Source organism: Mobula hypostoma, chromosome 5, assembly GCF_963921235.1.
Source record: "Mobula hypostoma chromosome 5, sMobHyp1.1, whole genome shotgun sequence".
NCBI lineage: Eukaryota > Metazoa > Chordata > Chondrichthyes > Myliobatiformes > Myliobatidae > Mobula > Mobula hypostoma.
In genome coordinates this window covers 16,295,581-16,322,535 of record NC_086101.1, presented here as the reverse complement: position 1 = coordinate 16,322,535, position 26,955 = coordinate 16,295,581, and the positions used below count along the sequence as shown (strand labels likewise).

Genomic DNA, 26,955 nt, shown 5'->3' with positions numbered 1-26,955 from the left:
TTGCCTCACAGGTAGATAGGGTAGTTAAGAAAGCTTATGGGGTGTTAGTTTTCATAAATCGAGGGATAGAGTTTAAGAGTCATGAGGTAATGGTGCAGCTCTATAAAACTCTGGTTAGGCCACACTTGGAGTTCTGTGTCCAGTTCTGGTCACCTCACTTTGGAAGGATGTGGAAGCATTGGAAAGGGTACAGAGGAGATTTACCAGGATGCTGCCTGGTTTAGAGAATGTGGATTATAATCAGAGATTAAGGGAGCTAGGGCTTTACTCTTTGGAGAGAAGGAGGATGAGAGGAGACATGATAGAGGTGCACAAGATTTTAAGAGGAATAGATAGAGTGAATAGCCAGCACCTCTTCCCCAGGGCACCACTGCTCAATACAAGAGGACATGGCTTTCAGGTAAGGGGTGGGAAGTTCAAGGGGTATATTAGAGGAAGGTTTTTTACTCAGGGAGTGGTTGGTGGTGGAATGCACTGCCTGAGTCAGTGGTGGAGACAGATACACTAGTGAAATTTAGGAAACTACTGGACAGGTATATGGAGGAACTTAAGGAGGGTGGGTTATATGGGAGGCAGGGTTTGAGGGTCGGCACAACATTGTGGGCCAAAGGGCCTGTACTGTTCTGTACTATTCTATGTTCTATGTCCTGTGTTTGAATGAATGAATGAATAAATAAATAAATAGACTGACAGATAGGTGAAATATTGGCTGTGTGTCTTCAGGCTCTTGTACCCCTTTCCCAGTGGTATAGAATGGATGGACCGAATGTCCTGCTTCTGTGTCTCAGGGAAATACGGAAAACATTTTGTAAACCGTCTTTCTCCATTGTGTGGGGTGCGTTTCGTTTACCCAGCCACCAGATGGCAGCAACGCCCCATTAAGCTCGCGGAGCGATGTAAACGCCAACCAAATTCTCACACACACTCTGCCAGTTGATGTTTTGTGGTAGAATCTTGTCCCCGAGCCAATTGCATTTTCCCACCTTCCCAACAACATGATCCCCCTTCCTGATAAAGGACTGGGTGAGGGAAACAGGAGGGAAGGAGAGTGTGGGAAGGAGGCGGGGAGGGTGTGGAGGCGGAGAGCGTGTTGGAGGGAGGGAGGGAGCAGGGGAAAGGTCTCGGCCCGAAACATCGACTGTTTGTTCCCGTAATATTAGATTAGATATTAATCTAATATGCTGAGTTACAGCACTTTATGCGTGTTTAATATTTAACTTTGGCAGAATTAGAGCCGGCCTACTGTGTCTATGTTGACCGCCAGACGCTACTGTATTAACACCGATTCCATTCTATTCTTTCTCACAAATACCCCCCCACCCACACACTATAAGAGCATAAGACCATAAGAAATAGGAGCAGAAGTTCGGCCCATCGAGTCTGCTCCGCCATTCAAACATGGGCCGATCCAATTCTTCCAGTCATCCCTACTCCTCTGCCTTTACCCTATACCCTTTGATACCCTGGCTAATCAAGAGCCCTGACGAAGAGTCCCGGCCCGAAACGTCTTCCTATAGATGCTGCCTGAGCTGCTGCATTTACCAGCAATTTTTGTGTGTGTTCCTCGTGTCTGCCTCTCTATCTCTGCCTTAAATACTCCCAATGATTTGGGTGATTGGGTCACTGGGGGTAGCCTCACCTGTAAGCTCAATCCGCTCCATCATGGGCACGAACCTCTATAGTATCCAGGACATCTTCAAGGAGAGATACCTCACAAAGCGGCGTCCATCATTAAGGAGCCCCATCACCCAGGTCATGCCCTGTTCTCACTGCTACCATCGGAAAGGAGGTACAGGAGCCCGAAAGCACTCACTCAATGGCTCAGGAGCAACTTCTCCCCGTCTGCCATCCGATTTGTGAATGGACACTGAACACGCACACTAACTGTAATTTACTGTTTTCCCGTCGTTATGATACACCGCATTGTACTGCTGCCGCAAAGGCAACAGATTTCACGACATGTGCCGGTGATATTAAACCTGAATCTGATTCTTACGTGGGAGGAAACCGGGGCACGCGGAGGAAACCCACGCGGTCTCGGGGAGAACGTGTAAACTGGACACGGGCAGCACTTGTTCCAACCCAGTTCGGCGGGGCGGTGAGGCAGAGACCCCATCGCTGCCACGCCGTGTTGTTCCAATTCAAGAGGCACATTTTGTAGGTGGTGCACGGGAGGTGGACCAGAGGTGGGGGAGGAGGGGCTGAGGGTTCCGTGTGATGGATGAGGTTGCCGGTGGAAAGGGAGAAGGAAGGGAGTGGGAGGAGAGAGGGAGTGGGGAGAGGGTGTGGGAAGAGGGAGTAGAAGTGGGGAAGGGGAGAGGGAGGAGTAGGGAGATAGAAAGCAGTGGGAGAAGGAGGGGAGAAAGAGGGAGGATGGGAAGTAGGAAAGGAGGAGAGGGAATGAGGAACGGAGAGGAGGAAGTGGGGAGGGAAAGAGTAGGAGGATGGGAAGGGGATGGGTTACTGGAGTGGGAGGTGATGGGGAGAGGAGGCATGTGAGACGGATGGAAGAGGAGGAGTGAATGCGGGAGATAGGAGCGCAGGAGGAAGGGGGCGCGGAAGGGAGACAGAGGAGGGAAGCAGGGTGGCCGAGGCGACGGCCCGGGGGCTGGGGGTGGTGATCCCGAGTGGCAGGACCGGGCAGGTGAGCCGGGGGTGTCTACGGGAGCGGCCCCTCCCCCGGGGCTGTGAGGGAATGCTGGGGGTGGTGTCGGGGTGCAAGAAACAGCTGTTCCACAGTCACCGCCCCCAGCCCGGCCTCGCCCCTCCCCGGACTGAGTGTAACCCGAGACGCAGCGAGGCAGTGTGGCTCCGGGCAGCAACAGGCTCACAGCTGCCGGTCGGAATCCTCTGCCCCGGTACTGCAGGAGACAGAGTGTCTGGGGTCTGTACTGGGGAGAGGAGAAAGAGGTGGCGCGGAGAGCAGATTCGGACGCGGGAGGGGGGACGGGAGAGAGAGTTATACAGGCAGTGGGAGAGAGGGGAAAGAGATGAAGGAGAGAGGCGAACCAGACGGGGGGGTGTGGGGGGGGAGGAATGGAGGGGGTGAGGAGAGAGAGGGGATACAGACAGCGGAAAGAGGATGCGGAGAAGGGGTTGGAATAGTGAGGTGAGAGAGATTGGGGAGGCGGGAGATCTACGTACATGAATTGGGAGGAGAGGGCTGGAAGATGGAGGGGGTAGAAATGAGATACAGATGGGAAAATAAGACGGGAGACGGAGGAGGGGTAGAGAGGGAATGGATAAAGGTGAAAGAGGAAGGGCGAGAGAAGGTGAGGGAGCAGTAGGGGAAAGGGGGGCTATTGGGGAGAGAAAGGGGGTGAAAGAGGTCGGGGAAGGGGGAGGGTCTGGAGACGAGGAAAGACGGAGAGAAAGAGATGGAGTACGCAGGGAGGAGAAGGGTGAGAGTGGGGAGGTGAGCAAGGGGGTAGCGGCATGTGGATCAATCTCTCCACCAGTACTCAATACCCGCACCAACAACCATGGGCTTGTGTGGTACTTTCATTGACAGTATAGGGACATCTTTCCCCTCCCCTCTCGTCCCCGTCCCCTTCCCCTACTGTCCCCATCCCCTTCCCCATTTACCCTCCCCTTCTCCTCCTCATCACCACTCTTCTCTCTCCCTCCCCTCCACTACACTCCCTATCCCATCTCCCCCTCCCTTCCTGTCTTCCCTTCCCCTTCTCCTTTTCCCTCCCCTCCTCCCCAACACCTCTCTCCTCCTCCCCTCCCCTCATTCTCCCCCTTACCTCTCCACACCCCCTTCCCCAGCCCCACACCCCACTCTTTCGGGAATTGCTGATGACCTGTTAGAGGTGCAAATGGAGGGAACTAAAGGAGAAGGGAAGAGAGTTTGGGGAGAAGGAGGAGTGATAGGGTGGAGGGAGAGATGAGAAGTGGAGGGGAGGTGGAAGTGAGGAGGAGGGAGAAATTGGGGAGACGGGAGAGAGGAGGGGAAAAGATGGAAGGGGTGAGAGGAGGGAAGAGAGTTGGAGAGGAGATGAAGAGGTTGGTTGGGAATGGAGAGACAGAAAGTGAGAGGGGATAGGGAGGGAGGACGGAAGGAAGTTGAGGTTAGCTAGGAGAGGGGGTGAACGGGGAAAGCAGGAAGGGTGAAAGGGGACAGGAGGAGAGTGTGGAGAAAGGAATGAGAGAGGGGAAGAGAAGGTGTCATTAAAGAAAATCAGGGCCTTCGAGGTCGTGATGGGACAGACACGAGAGGGGATGATTTGCAAGGCCGCCGGGAGAAGACAAGGGAGAGGAGCTGATGGAATAGCAGCGGCTTAATACGTCGAATTGCCTCTTTCTACTTCCTGGCAATGCTAATGATTCTAACATGAAAGTGCCCTCTAAACCGCTTACTGTAAACACGTGATCTCTAGATTTTGACACCTTAAATCTCACGTAAAATTGTTAGCCCTGACTGGGGAGAGGACCGGTGTTAACCCCCTCCCCCCACCAACCCCGTCCTCCCAAATACCAGCCATAGGACCTTTCACATACACATCAGAGAGTCTGGCTCAACCCACAAAGTGCTGGAGGAACATAGCAGGTCAGGCAGCGTCTATGATAGGGTCTCGGTCCGAGACCCTTCTTCAGGACCGAGAGGAGAAGCCTGGGAGCCTGACTAAACACACGTTTAAAGTCCTGAAGAAGGGCCTCGCTCCGAAACGTCGACTGTGTATTTATTTTCATAGACGCTGCCTGACCGGCTGAATTTCTCCCGCATTTTTATTTTGTGTGTGTGTGTTGCTCTGGATTTTCAGCATCTGCAGAGTTTCTCGAGTTTACAATCGCCTTATCCAATAGGTTGGGCTGAATGATTGGCAACCGGACCCTGGCCAGCAGCCAGTAGCGTGGCGTCAAAGTGTTGTTGCGTTTAATCTTGCTCTCTGAGTGAGAGCTGTGGTATGAAATGGAGACCGCAGAATTTTTATTTAGTGGGTGCGCAGGCTGATGCCACTTGGAACAGCGCCGTGAAGAGTCGCCATCAATCAGAGATAAGAAAGAGATCGCAGAGGCGAATCTATTGTTGTGTAAAATCAATGTTTTCTTTCCAGAGCGATACACAAAATGCTAGAGGAACTCGGCAGGTCAGGTAGCATCCATGGAGGGGACATCACTCCATTCCAGGACATCCGAGATGTCCCCTTTTACCAGTAAAACAGGGCCTCCCTTCATAGTCATAGCCATACTTTATTGATCCCGAGGAAAATTGGTTTTCCTTACAGTTGCACCAGCCAAGAATAGAGTATGAATATACCAATATAAAACCATAAATAATTAAATAATAATATGTAAATTATGCCAGTAAATTATGAAATAAGTCCAGGACCAGCCTATTGGCTCAGGGTGTCTGACCCTCCAAGGGAGGAGTTGTAAAGTTTGATGGCCACAGGCAGGAGTGACTTCCTATGACGCTCTGTGTTGCATCTCGGTGGAAAGAGTCTCTGGCTGAATGTACTCCTGTGCCCACCCAGTACATTATGTAGTGGATGGGAGACATTGACCAAGATGGCATGCAACTTAGACAGCATCCTCTTTTCACACACCACTGTGAGAGAGTCCAGTTCCATCCCCACAACATCACTGGCCTTACGAATGAGTTTGTTGATTCTGTTGGTGTCTGCTACCCTCAGCCTGCTGCCCCAGCACACAACAGCAAACATGATAGCACTGGCCACCACAGACTCGTAGAACATCCTCAGCATCGTCCGGCAGATGTTAAAGGACCTTAGTCTCATCCCGCATCTCCATCATTTCACAGGCATGTATCTTCATTCCACCTGCCACTCACCCCCACTCCCCACTGACACCCCTTGTCCTCACCTACCACCCCACGAGGCTTTGCAATTAATATATCATTCCCCACCACTTCCGCCATGTCTAACGGGATCCAACCACCGGGCACACTTTCCGCTCCCCGCGCCTCCCATCCCGTTTCCGGGCTCCAGACTCTGCGCAGCTCCCTTGTCTGGCCGTTGACTCCTTTTCAGGCAGGTATCCCTGCAAATGTGTTAGGTGTTACACCCACCCAAGACCTCCTCAGAGTCACAAGTACAATCGAAGCAAACAGTGAGATACATCGGCTGCGCCAACGACCAACGTAGTTTGACACTGTGCTGGGGGCAGAGCGCTAATGTCTCTCCGCTTCCGGCGCCACCCACAGCATGCTCAAAACTCACTGATTCTTACCCGCAGAGACACAGCAGTAGCCTCACTCAGTGAACACAAGGCACTGTATGTGCGGAGAGGCTGCTAACGAGTTCGTTTAACGCCCTGTATGACTCCCCCCGCCCCCAAATCTCCCGTTTGACCTCAGTACCACTGTCTTGCATAGCCTTTGGGGGCGGCTTACAGAGGCCAGCTAACTCGACATCCGTCACCTCTTTGGGACTCAGGAGGAAACCGCAGCACCCGGGAGAAATCGACGCGGTCAGAACGCGGGGGGGAGAAGTGAACTTCACGCAGGCAGACGGCGCCGGAGGAAAGGATCAAATCCCGGTCTGTGGAGCGGCAAGTGCTCCAGTGTCCCACCAAAATCACTCCCATCTGGACAGAGGGTAACAATTAGTGATTCCCATCGATGACTTACAATAATTTCACCCATTTAAGGAGGTATCTCGTTCTTCTAATCTCCGGAGAGCAGAGGCAGACCTTTGCTTAACAAATCTCTCAACCAAACACCAAGTTTATGCAAAGCTATTTAGCGACGTTGGATCATATCACTTGACTCCTCTAATATATAACATAGTGCCTTGAATGTACTTGCTGTTCTGTATGGGTGTGCTGTGTCTCTCGGGTAGGGAATCCCGTAAGACGGAAGAAACTGCAGAAGAAACATCAAACAAACCAGCCTCCCATCCAACCGCACTTCAGCCAAGGGGCCTTCACATCCTGGTTATTCTCTCTTCTCCCCTCTCCTGTATTTCCTGTCAGACATCAGCCATGCTTCCAAATCTAAACAGCATCATAGGAAACAGCCTCCCTATCACCTACCACATTGTACTTGCTCATCCCCCCTCCCCCCACCTTATTAAGTGCCATTACAAAGAAAACACAGCAACACCTCTACTTTCTGAGAAGTTTGTGAAGATTTGGCATGACATCTAAAACTTTGAAAACTTCCCTAGATGTGTAGTAAAGAGTATATTGGCTGGTTGCATCATGGCCTGGTATGGAAACACCAACGCCCTTGAATGGAAAAGCCTGCAAAAAATATTGGATATGGCCCTGTCTATCATGGGTAAAGCCCTCCCCACCACTGAGCACATCTACACAGAGCACTGTCTCAGGAAAGCAGCATCCATCATCAAGGATCTACACCTGCCGCCCCACCCCGCCATTCTCTCTTCTTGCTGCTGCCATCAGGAAGAAGGTACAGAGGCCCCAGGACCAACACCACCAAGTTCAGGAACAGTTATTATGTCTCGGCCATCTGGCTCTTGAACCAGAGGAGATAACTTCACTTAACACCGCGCCTCCCCCCCCCCAATGAAGTTCTCCCTGAGGATTCTGTACACCTCTGCAAGATCATCCCTCACTGTTGTACACTCTAGTGAGTAAGATAAAGATTAGCTTTATCTGTCTCATCTACATCAAGACACAGTGCGTCATTCGCATCAACAACCAACACAGTCCGAAGATATGCTGGGAGCCACCTGCAAGAGTCACCGTGCTTCCAGTGCCAAAATAGCTTACCCACAATTTAGTAATCCTATCCCATACTTCCTTGGAATGTGGGAGGAAACCGGAGCACCCAGAGGAAACATATGTGGTCACGAGGAAAATGTAGAAACTCCTAACAGAGAGCGGCAGAAATCAAAGCCCAATCACAATCACTGGCATTGTAAAGTGTTACACTAATCTGCACTACCATGACATACCTATACTACTATGATGCCCTCACGCTAGTGCACCACTATTAAAGTCCCAGCCTGTTCAACGTCCCTCTCCAGGAGTAGGGCCAAGCGGTTGTTTCAAGGCTGCACGACTATGTAACAAGTGGCAACTGGTTGTTTAGCACATTGCTTTGTGACCTGGGAGGTCATGGAATTACGACTCCAGTCTCTCGAGGGACATGATGATGGTTCTGTCAAACGCGATTAGGGGTAAACTCCAGGGACAATCTGCAGTTACAGGTCAGAAAGCAGAGTGTATTATACATGCTGAGCCAAGAGAACGCAAAGGCTGGAACCTAGAGCACCGGACTGTGGAGAGGTAGAGGAGATTGTGGATGCTGGAATCCAAAGCAACAAACAGACTGTTGGAGGAAGTCAGTAGGTCAAGCAGCTTCAGTGGGTTCTGACAGGGTGAATGCACAAGGTCCCATCCCAGGGAAAGAGTCAAAATCCAGAGGGCATAGGCCAAAGGTGAGAGGCGAAAGAATGGAGTGGACCTGAGCTCCCAGGGAAAATGGTCGAGACAGATACAGTAATAACTGTTAAAAGACATTTGGACAGGTGCATGGATAGGAAAGGTTTAGAGCAAGGGACTTGAACCTTTTTCATATGCCATGGACCCCTTTGGCAGTCCAGTGAAGCCTCTGAACTCCTTCACAGAATAATGCATATAAAATAAACAATACAGGATTAGAACAGAAACCAATTATATTGAAATACAGTGATCAAAATTTTAAAAAAACAAATATGTGATATAGTAATATATCTTTATTAACGCATTTTTTGGGCTGAATGGCCTACTTCTATTCCTATATCTTATGGTCATTCCACAGACCCTCTGGTTTAGGGTTAAGAACCTCTGCTTTAGGGACTGTTTGTGGGCAAATAGGAATAGTTTGGATGAGGGCACAGACCAAATGGCCTCTTTCCATGGATGTCTGACTCTATGAGGTAAGGTTTCAACTCAAAAAGTTGACAGTTTCTTTCCTCCACAGATACTGCTCGGCCTCTTGAGCTTTTCAGCAGATTGTTAGTCACTATTACTTTTGCCACTTTGTGTAGAAATAGCTTTTGAGAAAAGCTAGATAGGCTGGGATTTTCTTCTCAACAGGACACGGAAGTATGAGGAATGACCTTATAGAGGATACAATGTCATGAGAAATGTAGTTAGGTTGAATAGCCACAATCTTTTTGCCAGTGAAGTGGAGTCCAAAACTAGAGGGCAAAGGTTTAAGGTGAAAGGAGAAAGATTAAACTGATGCTGAGGGGCAACTTTAACACAGTAAGAGTGGTGTATACAGTATATGAAGTGAATTGGCAGAGACAGTGGGAGATGCAGATGAAGTGACAACATTTAAGTGACACTTCGACATGTTAATTGATAGAAAAAGTTTGAAGGGATTTGGGCCAAATGCAGGTAAATGGGTCTAGATTAGATGGGCATTTTGGTTGGCATGAGAATGGTTGGGCAGAACGTATGTATCTGTACTATTTTGCCCTTTGATTATTTTTACACAGAGTGTGGTGAGTGCCTAGGTGTGCTGTCCAGTGTGGTCGTAGAGGCAGATATGATAGAAATGCTCGAGAAGCTCTTCAGCTATGGATGGCTTGGTAGTGCAATAGTTAGTGTAATGCTATTACAGCACCAGTGACCTGGGTTCATTTGGTAGTGCAACGGTTAGTGTAATGCTATTACAGCACCAGTGACCTGGGTTCATTTGGTAGTGCAACGGTTAGTGAAATGCTATTACAGCACCAGTGACCTGGATTCATTTGGTAGTGCAACGGTTAGTGTAATGCTATTACAGCACCAGTGACCTGGGTTCGTTTGGTAGTGCAACGGTTAGTGTAATGCTATTACAGCACCAGTGACCTGGGTTCGTTTGGTAGTGCAACGGTTAGTGTAATGCTATTACAGCACCAGTGACCTGGGTTCGTTTGGTAGTGCAATGGTTAGTGTAATGCTATCACAGCACCAGTGACCTGGGTTCATTTGGTAGTGCAACGGTTAGTGTAATGCTATTACAGCACCAGTGACCTGGGTTCATTTGGTAGCGCAACGGTTAGTGTAATGCTATTACAGCACTAGTGACCTGGAGTTCATTTGGTAGCGCAATGGTTAGTGTAATGCTATTACAGCACTAGTGACCTGGGTTCATTTGGTAGTGCAACAGTTACTGTAATGCTATTAAAGCACCAGTGACCTGGGTTCATTTGGTAGTGCAACGGTTAGTGTAATGGGTTCATTTCCGCCGGTGTTTGTAAGTTCTCCCAGTGACCACATGGATTTCCCCCGGTGCTCCACTTTCCTCCCACATTACAAAGACGTGCCAGTCGGTAAGTTGAATGGTCACGTGGGTGTGATTGGGCATGTGATCAATCACACCCACGGCTTGTAGGGCCGGAAGGGCTCACTGCTGTGCTGAATCTCTGAACAAACTAAATAAATAATGTGCAGGAAATGCAAGGATATAGACGTTGTGTTAGCTGAAGGAATGAGTTTAGTTGGCATTTAAAGTAATTCAATTGGTTTGGTACAACAATCTGGGCCAAAGGGTCTGGTTCTCTGCTGTCTGTTCTATGTTCTATTTTATGTGTTATATATTCTATGTTCGAGCATCTATGATCTACAGTATATTGTACATTCTGTGTTCTACACACCATATTCCACGTTCTATTGACTATGCTCTATGCTCTATCCAGTTTCCAGGCAAGTGGCGCTCGTTCCTTCACCCCCTGGACTTGCCAGTGGTGGATAGGTCTTGGGGTGTCTGGAGGTGAGACACTCAGTCACCCTGCCTTTTCAGGACACCACTAGCACCTGGATCTCATGGGCTGAACTACAAGGAGCAAGTGCATTTGCTGGGATCCCGGGAACAGGTAGGTGTATAGCAACAGCTCACAGCATGGAGCAGCTGAGTAGGTTCCAGATCTGGCAGTGTTCTTCTCCTCCCCATACATCTGTTTCGAAACCATCGAACGAACGGTTAGGATCAAAGCCCTCTCCTTTGTTCCCAGCTGTTGCCCATGTGTTCTGATCGCTTCCTCCTGGGAAAAGGTGGGGGGCAGGGGGTGGAAATAGCTGCCAGCTGTCTGCCTGTGGAATGGCCTGGCAATGTAAGGGTCTCAGATGTCCCCAGGACACACAGCATTTCACTTTGCATGGCTGCTGGCTCTGTCCTCCTCTGGTCAGGCGTCAGGGACCATTAAACTCATGGCTACAGTCTCCACTGCAGGACATCTGACAAGTAAGATGTCTGTGTTTAATGCTGAGCCCACACCTCCAGAAATCTGCAAACAACAGGAATTCTGCAGATGCTGGAAATTCAAGCAACACACATCAAAGTTGCTGGTGAACGCAGCAGGCCAGGCAGCATCTCTAGGAAGAGGTACAGTCGACATTTCAGGCTGAGACCCTTCGCCAGTCCTGAGGAAGGGTCTGGCCCGAAATGTCGACTGTACCTCTTCGTAGAGATGCTGCCTGGCCTGCTGCGTTCACCAGCAACTTTGATGTGTGTTGCCTCCAGAAATCTACCTGGAGCCCAGCTGGTGACGCCCGGCAGACACTTTACCTTCAGTTCTAATCAACAAGCTTCAAGCCCTGGGCATGCACACCTCCCTCCGCAACTAGATCCTTGACTTCATCGCCGGGAGACCACAGTCTGTGTGGATCAGAAATACCACCCCCTTCTCGCTGACAATCAACGTTGGCACACCTCAAGGATGCGTGCTTAGCCCACTGCTCTATTCTCACTACACCCATGACTGTATGGCTAGGCACAGCTCAAACAGCATCTCTAACTTTGCCAATGACGCAATTATTGTTGGCAGAATTTCCGATGGTAGTGGTACCAGGCAAGATAAATCAACTGGTTGAGTGGTGTCACAGCAACACTCCTGCAGTCATTGTCAGTAAGGCCAAGGAATTGATTGTGGACTCCAGAGGGAGAAGTCGAGGGAACACACACCAGTCCTCATCGAGGGATCAGCAGTGCAAAGGGTGAGCGGTTTCAAGGTCCTGGGTGTCAACACCTCTGAGGATCTATCCTGGGCTCAATATATTGATGCAATTACAAAGAAGGCACGACAGCAATTATCTTTCATTAGGGGTTTGAGGAGAATTGGTATGTCACCAAAGGCAAATTTCTACAGATGTACCGTGGAGAGCATTCTAACTGGTTGAATCACAGTCTGGTATGGCGGGGCCACTGCACAGGATTGGAAAAAGCTGTAGAAAGTTTTAAACTCAGCCAGCTCCATCATAGACCCTAGCTCCCCCAGCATTCAGGGCAACTTCCAAAAGGCGGCACCCATCATTTATAGTTCTTATTATATATTGCTACCATAAAACCACAAATTTCACAACACATACCAGTGATATTAAACATGATTTTGATTATGGAAAGGAATAAATAGTCAAGTCCTGATGAAGAATTTCAGCCTGAAACGTCATCTGATGTATTGAGTTCCTCCAACATTTTGTATGTGTTATATAAACATGCCTCTTCAACACAGTAATTGTTCAATTCAACTTGTTCAAAGTATATTTATTATCAGAGTACATATATGTTACCATGTACTACCCTGAGGTACATTTTCTTGTGGGCATTCACTGTAATTACTGTACAAGGAAACACAGCAGAATCAAAGAAAAACTACACAGCCAACGTGAAAAAGACAACACTGTCCAAATACAAAAAGAAAATGCAAAATGAAAGTGATAAATAAATAAATAAGCAAAAATATTGAGAACATGAGATGAAGAGTCCTTGAAAGTAAGTCCATAGGGCTTGGGAGCAGTTCCGTAATGAAGCGAGTGAAGTTATCCACTCTGGTTCAATAGCCTAATGGTTAAAAGTCTGCCCCTGAACCTGGTGGTGTGGGTCCTGAGGCTTCTGTACCTCCTTCCCAATGGCAGCAGCAAGAAGAGAGCATGGCCTGGGTGGTGGGGGTCCTCAATAATGGATGTTGCTTTCCTGTGACAATACTCTGTTTTAATGTGCTCAGTAATGGAGTGCTCTATGTAGATAGCTCAAAGATGGAGAGCGATTTATCCACTACTTTTTGTACCTTTTCTATTCAAGGCATTGGTGTTTCCATACCAGGCCACGACCCAACCACCCAGTACCCTGGCAATTCTGTCCAGATACCAACCACTCTGCGTGTAAAAAGCTTACCCCTCAGATTCCTTGTAAAACTCCTCCCTCTCACCTTAAACAAATGCTCTCTTGTTTTGGATACTACGAGAACCCAGATACTAATGACACTATTTTTTTTCTGGCAGGTGACCCCCCTCAGAACCCCATAATCCAGGGTAAACAAGCCCATTCACTCCCCCGTAACCAAAGCTAACTAATCCAGGGAACGTGCTGGTGAATGTCCTCTGCACTCTCTCCAATGCAACCACAAGGCAAGAGTGCGTTCCGTCTACAAAACGCTCCGCTGTTACTCGCCCAGGCTGCTCCCAAAGGCACCAAACTCCCCTGAGATTCATTTTCATGCGGTCTTATAAATGGAAACAAAGAAAATGCAATAGAATTTTGCGGAAACTGTACATAAACAGACAAATAACAATAATACTGATGTTTTACGTTGAAAAGAATCCTTGAAAATGAGTCTGTAGACTGTAGTTTTCCCAATAGTTTGGTTTTTTTTCAGATTTGCAGCATCTTGCTGTCTTTTTGCTGAGCTGAATCAGCGTTGACCTCCTCCCCCAAGTCCGCGTCCACGCACAGAAATAATCGCCGAGGGGACTGTGTTATTTTTACCCCGACCGAGCCGCCAGTTTTAACAGGTTGGCGCTGAGCCCATCATCTAGGCTGATTGATGGAGGCGTCTTAATGAGGGTGTGGGAGGGGACAGAGAGAGTGGTAATTGAGGGCGGGGGTGGGGGAGGGCAAGGTTGTGGCGACGGGGAGGTCCGTAGCAATGTCATGCAAGCAGCGAGAGCACTGCGGAGCTTCCAGTCGGTGCGAAACCGCGGAGGCAGACACAAAGGAGAGGCGGATCAGACGGCGACAGCGCGGGTTTGGGACTCGGGTACAACACAGCGTCTAGCTCACTCCCCTCTGCGGTCTGAAAGTTCGATCACTGTCCGGGCAGCCAGAGAGAGAGAGAAGTGTCCATGGAGGTGGCGAGTGCTTGCTGGCGTCCACTCAGCTGGGGATGAGGGATCGTGACCCACTGCTACCAACCCTTGCTCTCGCCCGCAGAGCCGGCTGCCGGAGGTCAGTGTGTCCGCGTTATTGTGTCTCAGCTTGTTGTCAGGGTGCTTGTCCTTGGGTTGTGCCTAGAACCTGGGACCCCTGTTTACAGAGACAGATGCACTTCGGCCCATCGAGCCTACGCAGACCCCTTAATTTCGCCCGCTACCCTCCACCCCCGCCCCCGCAACACTCTCACCTTACTCAACATACTCGGAACAATTTGCAACCCGCTCTGTTGTGTGGACAGAAGGAAACCGTTACACTAGGCAAACTTTGGTAGGCGCCAAAGGTGGGGATGAGGCCCTTCGGCCCGCCAGTAGCCATCCTGTTAATCACTTTAGTCTACTATATTGTGGGGAAAGGGAGAGGGGTTAGGGTGCATCACCCCTACACATTTGACCTTACAACCATGGCCCCTAGTCTTCCCCAAAATTTCACTTTGCAGAAGGCTTTTCCTTCACACCAGTCCTTCACAAAAAACCGATCCATTTATTACTAATATTCCCTCAACATATGTTTAACAGATATCCTTAAACTGGTGTTGCATCCACTTCCCCTGACCCCTAGCAGATCGGAAAACGTGCAGGAGCTGAAATATCCCCAAATCACCCATATTTTCTCTTGCCGGGAGGGTCATCCAGAAATATTATCTTTTTCATTTTCTCTTAGGACTTCGAACTGGTGTCAATTCTACCCAGCCCCTATTCCAGATCTTTGACTCACTGACCATCTCATACCAGCAGTTGGATGTCAGCCGATTTCCATATTTTGCCCTCTCTTGAGTAAATCTCCCCTAATTTATCTCCTTTTTTAAAAATAAAGTTCGTATTGTAATTTACAGCTTTTTAAGTCTTGCATTGTCCTGCTGCTGCAAAACAATAAATTGCATCACATTTGTCGGTGATATAAATCTGATTCTGAGTCTGATTCCGGTGAGAGAGATCGCTATTGTTGAACGATGGAGGAGGGGTATTGTAGCAGAAGTAGTGAGGTGGACCTCACCCTCCTCTCATTGGACGAGAGGAGGCAGGGTTGACCAATAGAAGGGTCACTTCCTCACAGCTCCGGAGAGCTAGGTTCTCCTGTCTGTGTGGAGTCTGCACGTTCTCCCAGTGCCTGGTGAGTTTTCCCCAGGTGATCCAGTTACCTCCCACATCCCAAAGACATGCAGGTTAGTTGGTTAATTCATTGTTTTAACTTGCCCGTGGTGTATAGATGAGGGGTAGTATCTGGGGGTGGGGGTGACATTGGGGGAATGTGGGGAGAAGACAATGGGATTAGTGTCTTCTTCTTCGGTTGTCCATCGAAGTCCGATGACGATGTCCACTCCTTCAACGGTGAGATGTTTGATGACTATACAGTCCTAACCTGGACCCACAAGCTCTGTTGCGGGTGGAACTTGTATATTAGATTAGATTTATTGTCATTGTGCCGAGTACAGATACAAAGCCAATGAAATGCATTTAGCATCTGACCAGAAATGCAAAGAATAGTGTTATTTACAAAATAACTGCGAATAAAAAAAGTGCTACAGCACACAAATATAAAAGTACTGAGACAGTACAATACGGGTGCAATACTGCTTAGCGCTGTGATGTGAGGTTCAGCAGTGTCACAGCCTCAGGGAAGGAGCTCTTCCTGTGCCTGCCAGTGTGGGAGCGGAGGCTCCTGTAGCACCTACCGGATGGGAGGAGAGTTAAAAAGTCCATGGTTAGGGTGAAAAGCATACTTGATAATATTTTTCGTCCTGCCCAGGCAGCGTTTATGGTAGATGTTTGCAATGGTGAGCAATTGGGTGCTGATAATCCGCTGGGCAGTTTTCACCACACACTGGAGTGCTTTGCGGTCCAATACAGGACAATTGCCATACCATAACTTCTACACTATATGTAGTCGTGGTGATGGTAGCGGTGGCAACCATGGCTGCATTTCTCCTGGCTCTCTTCTGCTGTCTTCTGGTTCTTCTTTCCATCTCCAGAATATGAACCTTGTCCCTACACAGCTGTCGCCACATGGTACGGTCAGCAGCAACCCCCTCCAGGTCCTCGGGTCTGATCTTGCACTTTCTTAAAGCATTCTTCATCTGATCCTTATAGCGCTTCTTCGGCCCTCCAGCTGAGCGTCGACCATGATGTAGCTGGCCGTTTAACACTCTGTGGGGTGGCTGACATGAGGGCATCAACAACCAACACAACCTAAGGATGTGCCAGAGGTGGCCCCCAAGTGTTGCCACATATTCCAGCGCCAACATAGCACGTCTACAATGTTCAGCGGAGGAACTCAAGTGACGACGAGGGCAACAAAACAAGCCCCTTTCCCACCCACTCACACACACAGACAAGCCACCACTCCCAGTCCAGGCTCCTTCAGTCCTCAGACATCCGGTGCTTGACCCCGGTCTCAGGGACAGCGGTGCTGTATTGTCGTAGGCGCACTGAGACTGTTGTGTCATGCTCTTAACCCCATTGTTGTAGTGACAGTAATGGTTAACTTGTGTTTCCCGGACTCTTTTCCCAGTCAGATTTTTTCGAGGAGAAGTCCATGTAACACCACAAACATGCCACATAACTTTACTGGAGCGAAGAACGTAGTTCTCAAACAAAACATGGTTTGGGGATTGGGGATGGAGGTGCCAATGATAGAGGACCCTTGAGCCTGGTTTTGTGAGTCTTCCAGGTGGATGAATCCAGTGGGAGAGATGTTTCAGAACCTCAGGATTCAGCACTGAAAGGGGACAGGGTTGTTGGAGGAGACATTCCTAGGGGCACAGCAAGAGAACAGACATCTCGAGGTGTGGACTTCTGTTCACCAAGGTGGGACGGTGTAGGAACATGACTTGTGAGAGTTTAAGATTCTGTCAACCCTTCCCCTGGTGTACAGCAGAGTGCCAACAACCTCAGTGCCAAAGACTGGGATTTGAGAGTCACAAATCTCTGGGATCATTGCTGAGAGTTCAGCCAAGTTACCCTTTATACCGGTGGGCAGTAATGTGAAACAGTCCATAATACAGGGATAATGTAGCATCCTGAAATCAAGGGCTGATGTGACAGAGCCGAGTATATAGAACATAATACACCCTATTTACAAGGACTGATGTAATAAAATTCTAAGTAAATTTATTATCAAAGTACATATATGTCACCATATTCAACCCTAAGATACATTTTCTTGTGGGCATACTCAATAAATCCATAATAGAATAATAACCATAACAGAATCAATGAAAGACCGCACCAACTTGGCATTCAACCAGTGTGCAGAGGCAACGAACTGTGTAAGTGGAAAAGGAAAGAAATACTAATAAATAAGCAATAAATATTGAGAACATGCAATGCAGAGTCCTTGAAAGTGAATCCATTGGTTGTGAGAGCATTTCAATGATGGGGCAAGTGAAGTTATCCCCTTTGGATAAAGAGCCTGATGGTTAATATCTGTTCCTGAACCTGGTAGTGTGGGTCCTGAGGCTCCAGTACCTTCTTCCTGATGGCAGCAGTGAGAAGAGAGTATGACCTGGTTGGTGGAGGTCTCCGATGTAGGATACAGCTTTCCTATGACAACGCATCATACAGATGTGCTCAGTGGTGGGGAGGGCTTTACCCATGTTTGACTGAGCCATATCCACTACTTTTTGTAGGATTTTCCACTTGAGATATTGGTGTTCCCTTACCAGGGAATGATGCAGCCAGTCAATATGTTCTCCACGACACACCTGTAGAAGTTTAACGAAGTTTTAGTTGTCACAGGAATAGAATCCTGTGTATGGAATGCAACAGAGCCCTTTGGACAAGGGGAGATGTTATGAAGCTTCATATATAGGATATAATGGAGGCCCATGTACAGGGGCTGAGTAATATAGCCCAGTGTACAGTGTATCAAGTAACAGAGCCTTGTGCACAGTGTTGAGTGTAGAGCCTTGTATATAGGATGTAATGGAACCCTGTATAAAGGGGGTAATGCAATAGACCCTTGAGCACAGAGGAGGAACGTAGAGAAGCTTGAACACAGATGGCAACATAATGGAGCCCGGAACACAGAGGGGGATGTAACAGTGGCCAAAAGCACAGGTAGTGATGGATCAGACTCTGTATACAGAGGGTGGTATGCTGGACCCCTGACTGTACACAATGATGTATCAGATGCTTTGTACAGAGGATGGTACATCTGTACACTTGCCCTTAATGCAAATATTTAATCAGCCAATCACGAGGCAGCAACTCAATGCATAAAAGTATGAAGGCGTGGTCAGGAGGTTCAGTTTGTTGCTCAGACTCAACACTAGAATGGGGAAGTAATGTGGTCTAACTGACTCTGACCATGGAAGGATTGTTGGTGCCAGACAGGGTGTTTTGAGTACCTTGGAAACGGCTGACCTCCTGCGATTTTCATGCACAACAGTTCTAAAGTTTAGAGAGAATGGTGCGGGGAAAAAAAATCCAGTGCCAGTGGTTTTGTGAGCAAAAATGCTTCTCCCTTAGAGTTGAATAGCCAGGAAGGTGACAGTAACTCAAATAACCACGCATTGCAACAGCGGAGTGCAGAAGAGCGATTCTAAATGCACAGCTGCAGTGGATGGCTTACAGCAGCAGATGTGGTGGCATCCGCTAGTCTCGCGAGACCATGGATCTGTGCCTGGAATCTCCAGGGTGCAGGCCTGGGCAAGGTTGTATGGAAGACCGGCAGTTGCCCATGCAGCAAGTCTCTCCTATCCACGACACCAATGTTGTCCAAGGGAGGGGCAAGGGCCAATACAGCTTGGCACCAGCGACGTCATAGGAGTTGCCAGAACGAGGTTGAAGGCAATGTCGGACTGCCTTAGGGACTCCTGCTCCGGATTTGTCCTTAGGGTTTACTCCCGAAGCCTCTCCCATGAGTGAGTATGGCAGGAAGGCAGCGGAGGTTTGAAATCAGAGTTTTCCCTCTCTTCTGCAGCAGAAGAGCACGAATGTACAGTACACTCAGTGGTCACTTTATCGGGTACAGGTGGTAGCTAGCAAAGTGTCCTCTGAGTGTATACTGAGCACAGGATGGGTCGAGATTACGTAACCGAGCCCCGAACACAGAGTGGGAACAGGGTGATGTCATGGATGCGGTCAGGCAAATGGTCGACAGCTGCCTGAAGACATTAAAGGGACAGGTTGTGGTGTTAACAATGGGTGCATAGCGGGGATCTGACACGAGTGAGTGAGCGAGGCAGCAGTCCAGTGGCGTATCTCCAGAGGAATGCAGATTTGGATGTGCTGGGAAGTCAGATGCTGGTGATAAGCAGATGGTCAGTGTTGTAAGTGTCAAACAAGCACAAACTCTGGCAAGAGAGAGTCTAACCATGTACTCTCTGGTACAGTATTCATCTTCTGTTCCCCCTTCTTCAACGTCCAGGGGTCAACACTGAGCTGTGAGGAAAAAAATTGCTGTGCCTTCCTATAGCATCAGAGGCTGAAAGGAGATCTGATGGAGGTTTTTAAGATTATGAGATACAGAAAAGGTAGACAAAGGGTAGTGAACCATTCATAGTGTTTGCCAAAATCGGCAGTAATCTTATTAAAAAAATTCTTTTGATTGCCATGGTAATTTTGAGCAGAGATTATCATTGATTAATGAACTAGTTACAATAGTTACGGATTTTTTAAGGAAAAAGGATGAGTCCTGTTGCTTATTTACCTGTAGTAATTACTTATAACAGTGACAGATTAAAATAAATGGAACACGTTACTGTGTACATACATCTATTGATGCTTCTGGACACATCTTCAGTGATGTTCCTGGAATCGTCGGGTGTTTCGGGTCTTTCAACATCATACAACCTCCTCCAGGTGACCCAGCCGGGGCTGATCAGACCCCAGCTTGTGTCCAGATGGCTAGCTACTTATGACTCCATGGCTCCCCTCTTTTGAGCCACAGCCATCTTGAGGCCCTCTCTGCCGCATCGGTGGTACTGCGGATGGCTCTCCTCTTCCTCTCTCCCTCGATGCCCAAAATGCTGAAAGCTCTAACTAAAGAATGGGCTATGAATCCCCTACAACCAACCTCCACTGGGAGACACCTCGCTCTCCATCCAGCCTGCTGACAGTTGCTGACCAGTCCTGCGTACTTGGAGAGCTTCCTTTCAAAGGCCTCCTCCAAGCTATCTTCACATGGGACTGTCCGCTCCAGCAGCACCACTTGCTTAGTAGACTCAGACACTAGGACAATGTCTGGTCGCAGGGTGGTGGCTGCGATATGGTTGGGGAACTTCAGCTGCCCTTCGAGGTCCACCAACAGCTGCCAGTCCCTTGCAGAGGTCAGAATGCCTGCAGATGTTCAAAAATTATTATTATTATTAATCAAAGTTGAGTTTATTGCCATAGGCACGCGTATGCACAGGTGCAATGAAAAACTTGCTTGCAGCAACATCACAGGCTCACACAGCAGTATTCAATGTTCAGATTAAACTCACAAACTTCTAGTGTCATTGCTGGGTATTCGGCCAAGTCACTCTTTATACGGTGGAGGGGGGTGGGGGTGGATAATGTTACAGAGCCCACAATACTGGAGATAGTGTGATATTCTGAAATCGGGGGCTGATGTGACAGAGCTGTGTATACAGGATATAATATAGCTCTGTCTACCAGGGCGGATGTAATAAAGTTCAAAGTAAATTTATTTATTAAAGTACATATATGTCACCATATACAACTCTGAGATTCATTTTCTTGTGGGTATACTCAATAAGTCCATAGAATAGTACCCATAACTGAAGCAATGAACGACTGCACCAATTTGGGCATTCAACCAGTGTACAAAAGAAAACAAACTGTGTCAATACAAAAATGAAGAAATAATAATAATAAATAGACATCAAGAACACGAGATGAAGAGTCCCTGAAAGTGAGTCCACAGGTTGTGGAAACATCTCTGTGGTGGGGCAAGTGAAATTGAGTGGAATTATCCCCTCTGGTTCAACACCCTGATGGTTGAAAGGTAATAACTGTTCCTGAACCTGGTAGCGTGGGTTCTGAGGCTCCTGTACCTCTTTTTTGATGGAAGCAGCATGAAGAGAGCATGACTTGGGTGGTGGGAGTCCTGATGTCAGAAGCTGCTTTCCCACGACAGCGTTTTGTGCGGATGCGTTCAGTGGTGAGGAAGGCTTTACCTGTGATGTGATGAACGTTCACCAAAAAAAAGCAGAAATTAAAGATGAACTTTTCACCATTTTTTACAAGGAAGAAAACAATTAGAACGAAAAGGAAACCTGCTGTAGGGCAAAGCAGTCACATTGTTAGTATACTGAGGTAGTGACTAGGGTTGTGCAGGTTGGTTCAAGGACCAAATGGTTGAAGGGAAGTAGCTGTTGGTGAACCTGATGATGAGGGACATCAGGTTGCCGAGCCTCTTGCCCAGGTCCTGACAAAGTCAAAGTGGAGATTATTGCACATGCACAAGTACACACAGTGCAATATAAAAAAAAATCAGACACATAGCGTCATACAAACAGCATTCTCTAAAACACATAAATTAAATGTAAATTACACACAATTCTGAGAAGAAAGATCACACCTAGAACAGAAAAATATTAGATTTACCAGCAGTTTCTTCAGATACATAAAGTGTAAAAGAGAGGCAAGAGTGGATATCAATGCTGGAGAGGTAGTAATGGGGGAAAATGAAATGGCAGACGAACTGAATAAGTATTTTTCATCAGTGTGGAAGACTCAAGCAGTATGGAGGAAGTTCCAGGTGTCGGGGTCATGAAGTGTGGGAAGTTACCATGACTAGGGAGAAGGTTCTTGGGAAACCGAAAGGCCTGAAGGTAGATAAGTCACCTGGACCAGATGGTGTACACACCAGGATTCTGAAAGAAGTGGTTGAAGAGATTGTGGAGCCATTAGTAATGATCTTTCAAGAATCACTAGATTCCGGAGTGGTTCTGGAAGACTAAAAAATTGCAAATGTCATACCACTCTTCAAGAAGGGAGAGAGGCAGAATAAAGGAAATTATAGGATAGTCTGACCTCAGTGGTTGGGAAGATGTTGGAGTCAGTTATTAAGGATATGGTTTTGGGGTACTTGGAGGCACATACTAAAATAGGCCATAGTCAGCAGGGTTTCCTCAAGAAAAATTCTTGCCTGACAAATCTGTTGGAATTCCTTGAAGAAATAGTAAGCAGGATAGACAAAGGAGAATCAGCTGATGTGCATTTGGATTTTCAGATGGCCTTTGACAAGGTGCCACATGTGAAACTGCTTAACAAGCTACGAGCCCAAGGTATTACAGGAAAGATTCTAGCATGGATAAAGCAGTGGTTGACTGGCAGTTGGCAAAGAGTAGGAATAAAGGGAGCCTTTTCTGTTTGGCTGCCGGCGACTAGAACTGTTCCACAGGGGTCTGTGTTGGGACCGATTCGTTTTACGCTATATGTTAATGACTTGGATGATGGAATCGATGGCTTTGTTTCAAAGTTTGCAGATGATACAAAGATAGGTGGAGGGCCAGGTAGTTTTGTGGAAGTAGAGAGGCTTCAGAAGGACAGACAGATTAGAAGAATGGACAAAGAAGTGGAAGATGGAATACAGTGTTTTGTAGTGTATGGTCATGCACTTTAGTGAAAGAAGTGAAAGGGTTGACAAAAAAGTCTGTCGCAGTGCAAAGTGATCACAGTGGTCATACTGTTGCTGTACTGTATGTAGTGATTATGGTGTGCTGGTTGGTTAGAGAACTGAATAGTTGAGGGTAGGTAGCTGTTCCTGAACCTGGTGGTGTGGGACTTCAGGCTTCTGTACTTCCTGCCCGATGGTAGCTGTGAGAAGATGGTGTGGCCTGAGTGGTGGAGATGATGATGTCTCGCTTTCTGTATCACTGAGGCTATAAAATACACTGCAGGTCCTTGATACTCTGTCAGCACCTTCTAAACCATTTCCCCATGCCCACTGCCGTGAAGGACAAGGGTGGAAGACACAACTGAATTGCCGTCTGTCAGCCCTCAGGTCTGGGTTTCTGCACGGTGAGATTTGCCTGCAGTTGTCCGACCCCTGAACTTTGCTCCTGTGTGGGGGGGGGTGGGGGCTGCTGTCTGCCAGCAGAGGTCTCTGAGGCTCACAAATGGTACGAAGAGGTTTCCATGGAATCCCTCCATTGAATACTCTCAGGGTGTCTGACAGGCAAGGTGTCGACCAAGTTAGCTTGGGCCCAACGTTTAAACCGAAAGGCAGGTTTTGCACAGCTAGATCCCAGGTATGGCACTGAGATAGAGACTGGGGAAAGTCAAAGGAAGAATGGCACACAGGAGAGGATGGGATGTCAGTGATAGGCAGCCGATTCGGAGCAGAACTTTAGTGTAGTAGTTAGCAGAAGCAGCAGGTTGGGTTTAGATCTGCCACTGTCTGTGTGGAGTTTGTACGTCCTCCTGGGCCATGTGGGTTTCCCCTCTGTGCTCTGCCTTCCTCCCACACCCCAAAGGCATATGGGCTAGTAGGATAATTGGTCGCAGGGATCCAGCTGGGCAGACAGGGCTTGCTGGGCAGGAAGCGCCTGTTACAGTGCTGCCTCTCTTCTCTAAAGTCCATCACCCCTACTGGGGCTTAGGCCGCCAAGTGCAGCTCTGTCCTGGGCCAGTCAGTCAAGTTGACCCCAGGTGTAGCACATCTTCTTGGTGTACCCTTCCTCTCCCAGGGATGAGGTCTTCGGAGCTTCATGTTAGCATTTCCGTAGCTCTGGGTTGTTACGGGACGGGGCTGGTAGCCGCATGCCCATCCCTCTTCCTTTCACAGCCAGGCTCAGGACTGTCCATGGCAAAGTTGTTACTGTGCTGTATCTCTCAATGAAAATAAATAAAATGGACTGCCAGGCCTGGAAAGCCATGGATCAACCACAACTCAACCGAGGATCTGCAGTTCCGGTCATCACCATAGAACCATGAGACATAGGAGCAGAATTAGGCCACTCAGCCCATCAAGTCTACACAGCCATTCCTTCATAGTTGATCCATTTTCATTCTTCAATCCATTATCCTGTCTTCTCCCCATAACCTTTGACATCTTTACTAATCAAGAAACTATCAACTTCTGCTTTAAATATACCCAGTGACTTGGTCATCACAGCCATTTGTGGTAATGAATTCCATTCTCCTTAGGTCCAAGAAATTCCTTCTCATCTCTGTTCTAAATGGATGTCCTACTCTGAGCTTGTGCCCTGTGATCTAAAACCTCCCACTATTGGAAAATTCCTCTCAAGATCCACTCTAACTAAGCCTTTCAATATTTGATAGGTTTCAATGAGTTCCCCCGAATTCTTCTAAAACCCAGGGACAGAACACAGCCTCGGAGCTCCTCGTGCGTTAACCATTCATCCCCAGGATCGTGCTCGTAAACCCTCTCCAATGCCAGTTCTTGGAAACGGAGCTCAATCCTCCAAGTGGAGTCTGACCAAAGCTACAGAGAGGGCGTGACCATGCAGCACGAAGTTCACCAGGATGCCGCTGAAAAAAGAGAATGCAGATTTGTAGCCCTTGTCAGAGGACCTTAGTTTTGGAGAGAGACTAGACAGACTGGGCTTGTTTTCCCTCGAGAAAAGCAGGCTGAGAGGAGACTGATGGAAGTATGCAAAATTACAAGAGACATAGATCGGGAAGATAGCCAGAATCTTTTTCCCATGTTTGGAGCATTAAAAACAAGAGTGCTAAATCATCCTCCAAGAGTGGGGAGGGGGTTAAGAGAGGGGGGAAAAGTGGAAGGGGGAGACAGGGTGGGAGAGAGAGAAAGGTATAGTGAGGTAGTTAGATTGGCAGCTCAGGGTTTCACTCCAACTGGACTGACTGGGCTGCACTCTGCTCAGTAGTACTTTTGGTTTACTTTTGTTACATATAAACCTGAGAATTCAGGGGTTTGAGGGAGAATAGTTATTGGTTTATTGTTGCTGCATCTTCTAAGATACAGTGAAAGCTTGTCTTGCATACCGCTCATACAGATCAAAGCACAATGCATTGACTTCCAGTAAGATGGCAGTTCACTCAGACACAGCCCCTTCTACGGGACCACCCAAAGGTGTTATTGCCTGTTTAATTTTTTTCTCAATTGCTGGACATCAAGAACTTAAAATACTGCAGGTCTACCCCATCAGCGAGTGGCTCGTTGCCAGAGAAACTGAGGGAGCTGGACGTGTTGAGGACTGTGCTACTGCCTATGAAAGAGAGGCATTGGAGTCGGTACAGAAAGACAGTGTGTAATCTAACAGTGTGATTGCAAGGCTCTGTTGGCCAATGGTAATGTGGAATGCTGCAAGTCAGGTTCACTGGTTTATTGGCGAACAGCGGGGAGCTATGTGGTCTCAGTGTAGTATGGACTAGGCCTCAAGCTGCTGCGTTTACCTATTTGCAGCTACCCTGGAGAAAGGCAACAGAGCTGGTGTGGTGTGGCATCCATGCTGCTGGCATTGGTGCTGCTCTCTAGTGTTTGCTCAGCAGAAGTCAAGCTCTGTTGTGTTTGATTGCAGACTGCTGTAGCTTTCCTTGACTCTGGGAATTGGACTATAACTTTATTGTGTGACTGTACTTTACTGGCATCTTATATGTGCTGTACGTGCCTTGTGCTATGTGTGACTGTTGGTACTGTCTTTTGCACCTTGGCTCTGGAATAACACTTTCATTTGGCTGTATTCACGTATGGCTGAATGGCAATTAAATTTGTACTTGAACTTGAACTAGAACAAGGTAAAACAATAACAATGCAGAATGAAGTGTAAAAGCTGCCAAAAAGTGAATTGCAGGTACATGATAAAGTGCAAGATCATAGCAGGGTAGATTATGAGGCCAAGAATCCATCTTGTCATACAAGAGGTTGATATTAATGGGATAGAAGCAATCCTTGAACCTGCTGGGGTGTGTCTTCAGACTTCTGTATGTTCTGCCCAATGGAAGAGGATAGAAGAGAGAACGTCCAGAGAGGGTGGGGTATTTGGTTTTGCAGCAAAAAGTCTAGACAGAGTCCATGGAGGGGAGGCTGGTTGCTGTGACATGCTGAGCGGATCCACAACTCTCCGCAGTTTCTTGTGGTCACATGCAGAGCAGTTACCATACCAAGCCACTATGCATCCAGATAGAATGCTTGCTATGGTGCATGGACAGAAATTGGTAAGAGTTGGCAGGTATGTGCAGAATTGCACTCTGCATTTTTCTGCACTGGGGTGGGATTCGAACCCAGTGAGCCTGCCGAGGGAAAGAAGTGATCTGGCACCCGCTGGAGGTGGGGTGGCCTGGTGTGGTCAGCTAGGGTCACCATCACAGCCACACCCAGTATTTGCCCATTATCTATAACCTGGCAGTGGTAAAGTTGGGGATTAGGGACTTAGTACACGGCAACCCTGACACCACTGACTTCCTCAGGAGGCTAAGGAAACCGGGCACATCTCCGTCAAGCCAACCCTTACCAACCTTTATCAATGCACCATAGTAAGCAGCCTACCTGGATGTGCCATGGCTTGGTATAGCAACTGCTCCGCTTGTGACTGTAAGAAACACAGCTCACACATCACAGGGACCAGCCTCCCCGCAATGGACTCTTGCCTTCTCACAGCCTTGACAAAGCAAACAGCATAATCAAAGACCCGACACACCCCTGCCATTCTCCCTTCTCCCCCTTCCATACAAAAGCCTGAAAGCAAGTGCCAGCAGGCACAAGGACAGCTTCTGCCCTGCTGTCATGAGGCTAATTGTTCCATCGTACAACGAGATGGATTCTTGACCTCACAATCTACCTCATCGTGCAATCTACAATGTCTTGCACCTTACTGTCTGTTTGCACTGCACTTCCTCTGTAGCTGCTACATGTTACTCTGCATTCTGTTATTGCTTTACCTTGTACTACCCCCGAGTACCCCA

The 26,955-nt window shown here is 48.1% G+C and overlaps 1 protein-coding gene across 2 annotated transcripts in view; it reads left to right on the top strand.

The window, feature by feature from the left end:
- The first annotated feature begins 13,835 nt into the window (after positions 1-13,835).
- The window catches only part of LOC134346638 (discoidin domain-containing receptor 2-like), a 146,443-nt gene continuing 133,323 nt past the window's right edge, over positions 13,836-26,955 (top strand). Inside the window, exon 1 of one of the 2 annotated variants that reach the window (XM_063048106.1) lies at positions 13,836-14,128. The gene's annotated coding sequence lies outside the window, so the exon portion shown is untranslated. The remainder of the gene's footprint in view (positions 14,129-26,955) is intronic. The other variant, XM_063048117.1, reaches the window with a different exon arrangement.